General features: G+C 40.1%; 1 pseudogene; it reads right to left on the bottom strand.

Annotated features, from left to right (window-relative positions):
• Positions 1 to 838: 838 nt before the first annotated feature.
• LOC119899041 lies at positions 839 to 11,425 on the bottom strand (annotated as a pseudogene).
• Positions 11,426 to 12,305: the final 880 nt, after the last annotated feature.

Here is a 12,305-nt window from a genome sequence, read left to right as displayed (position 1 = left end):
CTCTCACCCCCCTGCACCCTAAGTGGGGTAGGGGGGTAAAAAGCATCCAGATTTATTGTCCTGGACCTGAACATGCTCCTTATGTTCTTAAGAACAAAGGAGGTGTGTTGTCTCAATCCGGCTGCACTGTGGACACCAAGAACCAGCATGCAGCTGGGGTGAACTGACAGGCACACAGCTCACTCACCTTCTTAGCAGAGGTGAGAGCAAGGCGCAGGGCTGTTCGAGAGATAGCATTTTCAATGAGGACTGCTCCAGGGGCTCATAAGGTGCAGATATTAGAGCCACCAACACAAGCAGCAAGTCCTGCTAACAGGAGAGATAGCTGCAGCACGACAGCCCCTTCTCCATCAGACCTTGCAGGAAAGAGAAAACGGATCCCACTGAACAGTTAGGTAGATCCGTCTCCCTTTCAATGCATGAAAGCCCAATCACTTTACAGCATGCATTACAGCAAGACGTGGTGGAGACTGCCTGCCGCTTGGATGGTCTGTACGACCTCAGCGGATAGACCAGCCAGTCTGCCTCTCCCCCCTTTTAGAAGCAAAACCTGGAGAAGCTGGTCCAACACCAGCATTGTGCATATGAAGCCTCACTGTAGGTTGCGTCACTTCTACCAGAATGACGAACGACCATTCCCGCCTCACCTAACTGGAGGGATGAGATGGGGTGGGGGGGAACGCAAACAGCAGCCCTTCTGGCAATGCGTGTGTAAGACGTCCATCCCCAAGGGTGGGCTGTCCTGTGGCTGAATTGAGAACTTCTAGCTCAGATCTGCTGAACCATATTGTTGTGCAGTCTCCACCCGCTTGGTTGGGGGCCAGCCCTCGACATGAGGTCAGCCACTCCCGTTCTCCAAGCCTGGGACGTGAAGGGCTTTCAGAGACAGCATGTGTTCTGATGCCCACGTCCATAGGTTCCCTGCCAGCGCCAACAGAGCCATGGATTGCACTCCGCCCTGTCTGTTGATGTACGCACTGGAGGAAACGCACCACCACACTGGAAACACAACCTGGAGTGGATTGTGGATGTGTGGTGTGTGGCCCCCTCAGCTCTCCTCAGCCGTCCTATTGATTGGCTACGTGCACAATAAAATTTCAGTGGGTAAGTGCGTGCATGTGATTGGAGGAGGTAGTACCCATAGAGTCCAGTAGAGGGCAGAGCCTGTGTGAGATAGAACTTTCTTCTCTACTCATCAGACCTTTACCTCGTTTGGCATCTCTCCTTCTTAATTGTGTCCCAGTGTATAGAACTCTCTCTCCCACTGCCCTCTCCCCACCATAATGCCTGTGCATGAGCACTAACTATTGCTGTTCAGAGTACACACAAAACAGAGAGCTTGTGAGTATATATATTTGCTGAATTTAACAAAAAGTGTATTGGATTACAACCTCTTAGTATCCCTTTAAAGCGCACATAATTGTATGATAGTGTAATGAATGTGAGGAGAGTCTCCATCGCCTCGTTGGCACTTGAATGGAAGGATTCTTGTAGTGATGACTGATTACTCTCACCTGTGTTAGGGGGTGGGGAGGATCAGATGGGGATAAAGGGGTCTGAGAGAGAAATTGAACCGTTTGGTCCATGGCTGTGGGTTTTGGCACGCGGTGGGAGGGTGCTGTTCGCAACTTTTAGTGTTGCCGGCAGTGAAGATAGCAGGCAGGGGGTCTGTTCCTGTGTGGGGAGGGGAGGCACGCATCTCCTTTAGGTAGAGAGGGATCGGGATCTAGTAAGTGCCTGTACCTGTGCTTCACGGATGGAAGCTGCACGAGGCCGCACACCCGTCTACGCCAACACGTCAATCCAAGCGGGGTGTCCGCAGCCGGGGCCTGAAGCTGAAGGGAGTGTGCCTGTTGCGGTGCATTTTGTAGTGACCTACCTACAAGGTTCCCTTGCAGTGTTGTGTCATAGGATGGTAGGGCAGCTCTGGGGACCATTAGGGGTTGACCTTTGTGAGGGCTCTCTGCATGCGGTGTCCCTTTTTTAGATGAATTTGTATTTCCAATAAAGATTGTATTTTGTATTACATTCCTGTCTCTGTGGTTCTGTTCTCTGCCTCTGATGCCGGACCAGACCAGGTAAACAAAGGTGGTGGCAGCATTGTGCTGCCTTAAAATCTTTAATAACCAAAAAAAATTACAATAGTACAGGCCTAAGTACAAAAATGATTGACATAAAATCAGAATCTGATGCCATCAGAGCCAGAGAAAAGAGACAAAATCTTCACAAGCACAATACAAGACCGATCAGTTGGAGCCAAACTCAGTTATGTTTATGTTTCACTAACGACTAGACTGAAATAGCAGAACTGTTGCTAAAATGCTTGGATTGTTACATTTTCTCACTGCTAACAAAGCAGTGTTGTGCAAAGCAAAGGTTTATTTTATATCAGAGTTATGTTGAGCAAGTTGTGTTTTGCATGCAAATGTTTGAAATTTACTAAATTGCCATGAGAAGGTTTAAAATTAGCTTTAGACAATCTCACTATAATGGCAATATGAAAAGTCATCAGAGGAAAGTTAAAAGACTAATTAGGCTAATTCCCTCGCAAGGACACCAACCCTATGGGGGAGGTAAGAGATGCTTAATCAGCAAACTGTCCATAGTCTGACTAAGGAAGGAGGTAACTCATTCATTCACTGTAATATTTAATTGGCCAGACTATTTTAAATGGGTCTATGTTTGTGTATGGGAGTTCCAGGCTCTGGTTTCTGGTTCTGAGCAGCTTGCAGGTAACCTCCTCACTTAGATGCCTGACAAAATGCAACGTTGTCTTAAAAGATAAAGAACAAAACTTGACCAACATTATTACATATGGTGCATTTATTTTCTGACATGCGGTTTAAATAATATTGTAATTTCAAAAAAATTGCAGAGATACAGTCCCAGTAAGATATAATCAGAATTTATGTAGGTTATGTTTTTATTTTACTGAAAATAATCCACATGATGGACAATTCCTGATCTGTTGACGTTAGGGAATGTCTGGAGCATCATGACCTCACTTGCTGTCCCCTTTGTAGTTGTTGGAGGAAGTTGCAGAGAGATGGGAGTGCCAGCCACCATAGTCATACTCTAATTGATGAACAAGTCATTGACACAGATTAAAAATATTAAAAAGTATGATGTATTAACCATACCATTTGAAAAGGAAAGTGAATAATAAAAACATTTTAATGACTAAGCCTATATAAGCCTTAAAGAAAAGTACAACTCCAATTAAATTAGGTATTTTAAACTACAACATTGTGACAAATTGAAAAGTAGTTGCAGGACACTACACCGCAGTCCTTTCATACTGTTTTGCTCTTTCTACAATTTTGTATCATTACTTTGACATCCTTCAGGAATACTCATGTTGCATAGCACATGAAAATGGCAACACAGTTTGACTTGGCATCTCCTCCCGGAGATGCTCCCGGCTGCTGCAATATAGCATATCAGCATGAAATACATTAAAGCATGAGAGATAACATGCCAGAAGCCTTGATAACAACCTCCAAGACCCCACAATAGAGTGGTTCTACTCTTAGTTGGGGGTTGGGTTTAGAGTATTATTATGCTTCTAAAACAATCAAACCATTGTTTTGTGCTGCCTCTTTCCAATGAAAGCGTGTTTATTGTGCTGCTTATCCCTTAGATTTTCCAAACATAATTTGGTTAAGGCAGTGAAGCCCGTTCCTGCAGAGCTGCCTAGTTGCAACATTTCAAAACACCCCACAGAGCTTGGCTCAGTTCACTTGTGTGTTTCCTTAATATGTAAAACACATCACTTCTTGGGCACTGAAAAGACTTTCTGGCTCTAGTTGTGCCTGACACAGGGGACCAAAATTAACTAATCGGGACCTTAGCATTATTATTAGGTATATTTTTTCTTCTTTCCTGTTTTCTCTTGCTCATCCATAAACACAATCACTTGGACTGCTAATTTGGCAATAAATGTTATAATATATAAGTACAGCTTTTATTTGGTATTATTTTAAGTCATCCGGGACAGTGACGAGTCGGCCTACAGACGGGGGTTGATCAGCTGGCCCTATGGTGCAGTCAGAACAACCTAGAGCTTAACACTATCAAAACTGTGGAGATGACCGTGGACAGGAGAAGCCAGCCTGTGTCTGCTGTGGAATCCTTCAGGTTTCTGGGATCCACTATATCCCAGGACCTAAAGTGGGAGCCCAACACTGACACCATCATCAAGAAGGCCCAGCAGAGGATGTACTTCCTGCGCCAGCTCCGGAAGCTCAACCTGCCTAAGGTCCTGCTGATCCGCTTCTACACAGCTATCATCCAGTCTGTCCTCTGCACATCCATCACTGTCTGGTTTGGATCTGCCACCAAAAAGAATTTTCTACCACTTATTATTTATTCATCATTCTCTATTTCAGAACTGTTCATACTGTTCATATTGTATATTGCATATACTGTATACTAAATCCACCTACCTCAAGTACATAACACCTGTACATAATACTTATTTATTCCAGCATCCTTTGCACTGTGCTCCATCACACTGTGTACACGTATGCTTGTATGTGTATGTGCACCTGTATATCTCATCCACCTCCGACATGTACATAATAATAATAATAATAATAACAATAATGGTAATAATAATTTACTCCTGCATCCTTTGCACTCTGCTCATTGCACTATTGTCTCCATCTGTCAATTTTGTTTTTGTTTATAGTGTGTATGTATGTGTACTGCAGCCTGTGTTTGATTTTATTACTGTCTATTGTGTTATTGTATTATTGTATAAACATATTGTTAGCATTGTACAATCCAAAGTCAAATTCCTCGTATGTGTACACATATCTGGCAGTAAAGCTGATTCTATTTTTTATTATTTTTGTATTATTGCATTCCCAGTGCTACAGTCCCTGTGGATGATATCCCAAAGCTTGATTCCATCAATCCTGTAGTAGAAGTAATATGTTTCAGGATTGTGATCACACCCTCTCCACTGGAAGCAAACTAGGTAACAGGCACATTGTTTAGGTAATGGTCTGCTGAGTGTGTTGGTCTTACCTCTGTGAAATCTCCACTCTTCGATATTAGAACAAGTCCAGTCAAGGGTGAGGTATGAAGTCAAAACTCTAGATGCTTCTATACCGTTTAGCAGTGTGAAATACTAGCAAATATGTGCACACTTAAACATTATGTTTCATTCATTTTACAAAACTCAGTAAGTCAGGTAAGTTCAGTATTGTCCCTCACAGTCACCTTGTACAGTGGATGCACCATGAGCATGTTGTGCAGTAGTGACACTGCAAAAAAAGCCTACAGGTGAGCTTGCAGTGGGTAAATGATGAGTTGATGCTCACTGAATCTGCACTACTCACAAAAATCTTGGCCAAAAAGTCGTACTGATAATAAATAGAAAAAAATATGATATTATCATCTGCCTGAGTCTGCTTCAGCTGCAGGAAAGGAAAGTTACATGTTGATGACTGATTCAGTAAACATGATCATTACACTGCAGCATATTGTTTTTTTTTTTTTAAAAGGCTGCTTAAAGACTAGTGTCACCTCTTCAGGCAGTATTTCTTTTTTTTAAACTATTTTCCCAAATGTGTTGAGTTTTTGGAGAATCAAATCAAAAAGTGAAACCAATAAAGATCACAGATTATTATATGAACTGCTGTTGGAAACTCTTTCACGCTGTTCAGTATTCGACTAAGAATACATCTTAAAGATGTGTGGAAAATTTGGCATGAAAGCTTTTTAAAATTCTAAAGGCTGTCTGACTGGCACCGTGCTTAGCTGGCTGACTCAGCTGTTCTTTAAACATTTTCCATGGGCCCAAACAAGTCCATTATAATGAATATCTGACTGCTATTACAATCCACATTTTTTCTTAATACAATGATTTTTACAATAATGGGGAAAAGGGTGTTCATTTATCAGTTGCATATAACAGTAGAAATATATACCAGTAAAAATATTTGCAAGTGAAACAAAACTTGTCTACCAAAACATATTAAAATCCATACATTGGAACACTATAAAACTCACTGCATGTTAAAACTGATCAATAGTGTTGTGGCCTATTAAATAACAGGCAGTTATTTAGACATCCAGTAGTATCGTGTATTTAAAACAAAATGTTAGGTAGGAAAAAAACTCAATTAAACCTTCTTCATCTAGTAGTAAATCTTAAAACTATCTTGCTTGAAATGCATAGTGGATGTGTCCTATCACATTAATGTTCAACAAGCATTGTGTAAATGTGTAAATCAATCTCATTTGAAAAGCAGTTGGCATCGGCTTATAATCAGGGGCTTTGTGAAAAAGGACAAGAGCAGCCATCAAGTATTGCTTCTTCCCATTGATGACGTTTAGTTTCACTACACTCAACCACTTGTAGTTGCGCAGGGGTATATTTCCTTTCTGTTTTACAGCAATTATAATTTTCACATTTTGGCAAGATGAGAAATGAAGTGGAACAGGCCAGTCACGAGTGTAACACTTTACAGTATCGACATCAGCTTTTCTGAAGATAACTGCTGGCAGGGATTGACTTTTAACTGCTCCAATAACTCTTTGCAATATAACATTTTTGTGTTACTGCAGTAAGTAAAGTTCTTAACCAATTAAACCCTGACTTTCCCCTTAAATTTAATCTTAAAGCTCAGTTAGGCAATTTACTTCAGAAGCATTTTTTTGCTGCTGCTTTACAGCTGCTAGCAGCTATCCAGAAAATGAATCGAGGTCCGACCTGGATATTTGGGCAGATTAAAATTTTAGGAGGTATTTATTGAAATTCTCTTTACATCTGAATAGCAATCAATAAATCAAATACTTTGACACAAAAATGTTATCTGTGGAACATTGCAGTTCTGCGGTCCTTTGTCCATCCACACAAAAGAACTGCTATATTATTAAGTGATTGGTGGTGTTAGGCAGTTTAACATCACCTTATCCATTAATTTAACTAGGTAGGTAGGTAGATTTCTTTGTCACAATTTAACTGGTTATAAAGTGAAATTGGGTTTGCAGAGTTTGAGAGAGTTTGTCTATGTAGCAGACAATATAAATTAATATATAAGCAATTTTAAAAATAGTGGACAGAAATAAACTATATTCAATGGAGCAGTGCTGGTGATGAATTTGAGCTAAAAGTCTGATAGCTCAGGGGAAAAGCTGCTCTGCAGTCTGGTGGTGCGCCAGCTGAAACTTCTATATCTCTTCCCAGAAGACAGCAGGGTGAACAGGCTGTGGCTGGGTTGGGTACTGTCCTTTAGTACCCTAAGTAATTAATTAAGTAGTATACTTAACAAAAAACCCACATTTCTTCAGTTAAGCAGCTCCCACCACAGAGTAACACCATGTCATCTGTGACAGGGAAGTTCTTGGGCAGGGCTATACAACGTCTGATGCTGCTGACACCAATTAGATACTGGTAGCCAAGAAAAACATTGTCTCTCCAGTGTTGCTGGACATATTCTGAAAAGAAAGCAGGACGTAACCTGTGTACCAGCTAGTATCACATGTTCTTGAATTAAAGTGCATTGCCATTTATGATTAGGTTAGTTATAAAAGCTCCTCAGTGTTTTAGAGCCTTGTGCTCAGAGTTGTACTGATATGTACAGTACCTGATATGTCTATTGTTTTGTTGCAGAAGATTTTGCAAATAGCATCAGACAGTCCCTTCAGTTTCAGCTCTGCCAGCTTAGGTTATCAAAGTATTTTGATGGAGAAAATAGAACCTTTATTTAGAAAGCCATATTTTTTGTGACAGTTCTTAATACTGATGTGTATTTATTTGGGCTGGCTCTGTAAAGACTCCTAACTTTTGGGATTTGGTAAAACTACTGTCTGATAAAATGTGAGGACCTCACCCAGTGGCTGCAGTGTAAGCAATCTATTTAGCCTTGGTGAAGGATAAGGGGACCTCACAAGGCAGAGAAAGAGGGTTGTCTGCTTAATGCAGTGAGGTAGCCCCTTTTTATAAATATCCCAACTGGAGAAAATAGAACAGACTGGTGAAGGACAGCAGTTTTCAGTTATTATATGGGTACAGTATAAAACACTATACACTCTTCCAGTTAAAATGATCTTGTAATAATATTAAGATTTAAATTACCTATAAATCAGTGAAAAGCAAAACAGGATTATGTGTTACTAACTTGAACAACATCATTTGGGTTCTTTGAGAAGTGCAGGATATTACACATGAAGACATAGCACTTCTGTCACCTATACAGCCGCTCTATCAGCTTCAGCTTCTTCTCTCTACTGTACTTGTCAAGATGATGATTGCTATCAAAGATTCTTAGAGCTGAGAAAAAAATAGGATCATGAAATTGAAAGTTGTAGATGTCTCCCTCCAGGGACTTCACTTTCACCTTGCAGGGAAACCAGGAGTCTTCTGGGAACAGTGGTAGAGGCTTTTTGTCAACCTCAATCAGCACCAGCTTTCGAAGAGAGATGGGGCAGGACACAGGAAACTCCTGCAAACAGACAGAAAGTGAAGGTGAGAGAGCCTCTGTGCTCTGTTCGTGTGCAGATGCACAGCCAGTGGCAGCACAAATATAGGCGCATCTACAAATTGCAAATAGAATTTGTTAGAATTAACTAAATTTCTTTGCATAGGTGGTACTTATGTAGATGAGCATTGGCCTCTGTAGACAAGTGCAGAGAGCAACTGTAGTGCCTTTATTTGGCAAAGACATACAGAGACACCTACAAAATCACATGAATGTAGGATACTGACTTTTCCCTAAGTTAGCATTAACATTAACATTTTAAATGTAGATCCAAATACAATTATTAAAGTGACCCCTATTGGGGAATTTAATTCACAAATGCTTTTCAGATGCATGATCCAATTCAAATTCCAAGTTAAACAGTGACACTTTTAGTGTAATAATTATCATTACGTTCCCGTAGCTCTATCAGACATAAAATGGCAACCTTATTGTACTTAAATTAATTTAATTTTGAGATTAATCTAGGAATAAAAAATCAGATATTTGAGATTAAAACCAGAATTTTAAGAATAAAGCAGGAATATGAGGCTGTATATGTGTGTGTATGTGTGTGTGTGTGCAAAGTGAATGCACAGTGACAGAAGAAGATAAATACCACAACAAATATATGCACTGAACTTTATATTTAAGTAAGCCAGGACACTAGGACAGAGTTAAAAAATGTTTCAAATTAAAAGTTCAGAAAAAGATTTTACTGTAAGCCTCTATGTAAAGGATTGGTGGTGCCCACATTAAGCCAATTTTAAGAAAATTTTACAAACTTCATACATTTAACACTTGGGCATTCACATCTTATGTTATTGCTAATTAGCAATAACAGCTGCAGCCCTCACACTTTTGTTCTTTTTGCTCTTTATTATTATTTATTCTGCCATTTTTTAGCATCTATCTTCTCCTGTGCCATTTGTCCTACAAACTTGGTTTCAACTTCAAATTGTATATCTTCTTCATGACATGGGTGCTATTACCTGTGTAGCTGATATCTGTTATGGTTGATATTTTTATGCATTTTAAAATGAATGGGCTCCTATGGGACTCCTATTCCAACCTAGGGGGTGGACCTAGACTCCCATGATGCATGGCAATGAAGAAAGTTTTGTTAAAATTTGCTAATAAGTCTCCTATTTGTTTGAAATACAAAACAAATACTTTGTTATTTGTTAAATGTGTCTACTTAGAAAATAATGTTTTTTGTTGGTAATTGTCATTCTTTTTACTATTGAAACCAGGAGTGAAGTGCCTGTTTCATTTGATAAAAATGGCTGCATTGATAGCTAACTGGCAGCCAATTTTGAAGTGGACATCTGACTGTCTTTGTTCCTTTAACTTACATTATCTTTTTCTTTAATTAGCCCCATGCTTTATATTTTTGTGTTCAGCTGCTCAAGCTGTAACTCAAATTGCCCAAATGACTGCTGAAAAGCTTAATTTTTTAATGCAAATGTGCTTTAACAATACTTCAAAAGGCTGTGGGATCCAATAGTGTAGTGGTAAAGAGAGTCCTTAGAGTACCACTTCATGCGCCAGACATTGATTTGTTTGAGAATATTACAGTTTTTTTGGATTGCTTACACACTAAAATTAAAAGTAGTACACTATTAGCAAAACCTTACACTCAAGAAGCAAAACATCAGCCCATATTTGCACAACTATAAGCACATTGTCAACCTCACACTTGTTGCAAAACTCTACACACAGTGATTTGCAAAACACTAAACACACTTAACATACATTACACACAAAAATTCTATCATGAAGTCACTTCCTTGCAATACCAAAGCACTGACTGTCAAATTACCGCACCGTCCAACCAATTGGTTCAACACAGTCATCAGGTGTGCAAACACTTGTTTGCTTAATTGTAGACACACCAATCAGGTGTATAAGCACTATAAAAAGCAGCAGGTGAGTTCATCGCTCTTCAAGCACAATGGAAAGAGTCAGAGGAGGAGGAAGGAGGAGGAGGAGGAAGGAGGAGGAGGAAGGAGGAGGAGGGAGGAAGGAGGAAGAAGGAAGAAGGAGGAAGAAGGAGGAAGGAGGAATCAACAGAGGAAGACGAAGACAAGAAGGTGCTCAAAGAGGACCGAATCTGACAAATGAGATCCACGCAACACCGGTTGACCACGTTGTCAACCACAGCCTGACGCTGAGGGAGGCTGTACTGCGAGTACAGCCAAATCTAAGCCGATACACAGTGGCAAGTGTGATAAGAACATTTCGACTGGAAAATAGGTATTGTTTCAGTGACTGCTTACAGTACTGTATTCTATGCACTACCAGCACTTCACTGGAAAAGTTACCTTTTCCAGTGAAATTACTGTACTATTGTATATTTTTATTTTTCTACATAGGATTGAGGGTCAGGAACGACAAGGGGGAAGGCCGCCTATGTTCACAGAACAACAAGAGAGGGAGATGGTAAACAATGCTATAACACTCAATCAGCTCCAAGCTAACATTGTCAATAACCACAACAGTTTCAACGATATCCATCAGGTCTCAACATCAACACTGGCACGCATCCTAAAAAAAAAACATATTCAAATGAAGCAAATTAATCGAGTGCCTTTCGAGCACAATTCCGAAAGGGTGAAACGTCTGCGGCATGATTATGCAGAGGTATGTATTCACTTTAGCAGTGTGATCTTGCATAATGTCTCATAATCTTTTACTGTAATATGTATACTAGATCTACACTGAACTACACAATTTTGCCTAACATTGTTCTTCAGAGAGTTTTACAAATGGATGGAGAGGAGATCCAGCATGAGTTCATTTACGTAGATGAGGCTGGGTTCAAAATGACGAGAACACGAAGGAGGGGAAGAAACATCATTGGCCATAGGGCTATAGTCAATGTCCCAGGGCAACGTGGGGGTAATATAACACTCTCTGCAGCCATTACACAGAACGGGGTCCTCCACCGCCATGCCCATTTGGGCCCTTACAACACAGCACTCATACTTACTTACGAACGATCATATGCAATATATTGTTGTCTGGGACAATGTGTCTTTCCACCGCTCTGCTCTGGTTCAGAACTGGTTTCAGCAACATCCACATTTCACCATCCTATATCTTCCTCCATACTCTCCATTCCTCAACCCTGTAGAAGAGTTTTTCTCGGCATGGAGGTGGAAGTTATATGATCTCCGTCTCCAGGCTGAGGTACCCTTCATCCAAGCCATGGAGGATGGATTCGTCATTCAAGACATTTCTTTCCAAGGTGTCTTGCTAATGACAACATTGCCTGCGATGTTAATGAAATTTTCTGGCCAGATCCAGCTAGGCGAAGAGACAATGTCTAGTTTTGTTTTTTGTTTTTTTTAACAGTAAACTTACAGTACAATACGTAAAGTGACATTTTGTTACAGTATTATAAATTGAGAAATAAATGAGTTTCTTCAGTCTGCAACATTGGTCTTGTGTAGTGTTTGGTGAATGTACATTATATTTGTACTTTGTTGATGGTAGCCTACTCTAATCATAGGGAAGTAGAAGTGCTAAAAGTGTTTTAGGTTTATCACAGCAGAGTGTAACTCGTGCAAACAGAGTATAGTAATGTCAAACGTGTGTTTCATAGGGTAACAGTGTGGGTTTTAAACAGAAGTGTATAGTTTTTACAAGAGTGTTTCCTTATGCAAAGGATCTGTAGTGTTTTGCTAAAACCACAGAAATATGTTGTCAATATTCAATTAAGCCACTACTCCGGCTAAATCCATCCATTTTCACAATCTTTCCTGAGTATACTACCAGACTAGCCATATATAGGCTTTATAATTACTATCACTATATCTCTAAAGTGCTTAT

This window comes from Micropterus salmoides, unplaced genomic scaffold (assembly GCF_014851395.1).
Source record: "Micropterus salmoides isolate LMB-PRFRI ecotype aquatic unplaced genomic scaffold, ASM1485139v1 Ms_hic_scaffold_12, whole genome shotgun sequence".
In the NCBI taxonomy this organism is placed as follows: domain Eukaryota; kingdom Metazoa; phylum Chordata; class Actinopteri; order Centrarchiformes; family Centrarchidae; genus Micropterus; species Micropterus salmoides.
Note: the sequence above shows the minus strand (reverse complement) of the source record. Positions and strands in the feature narration are given on the sequence as shown.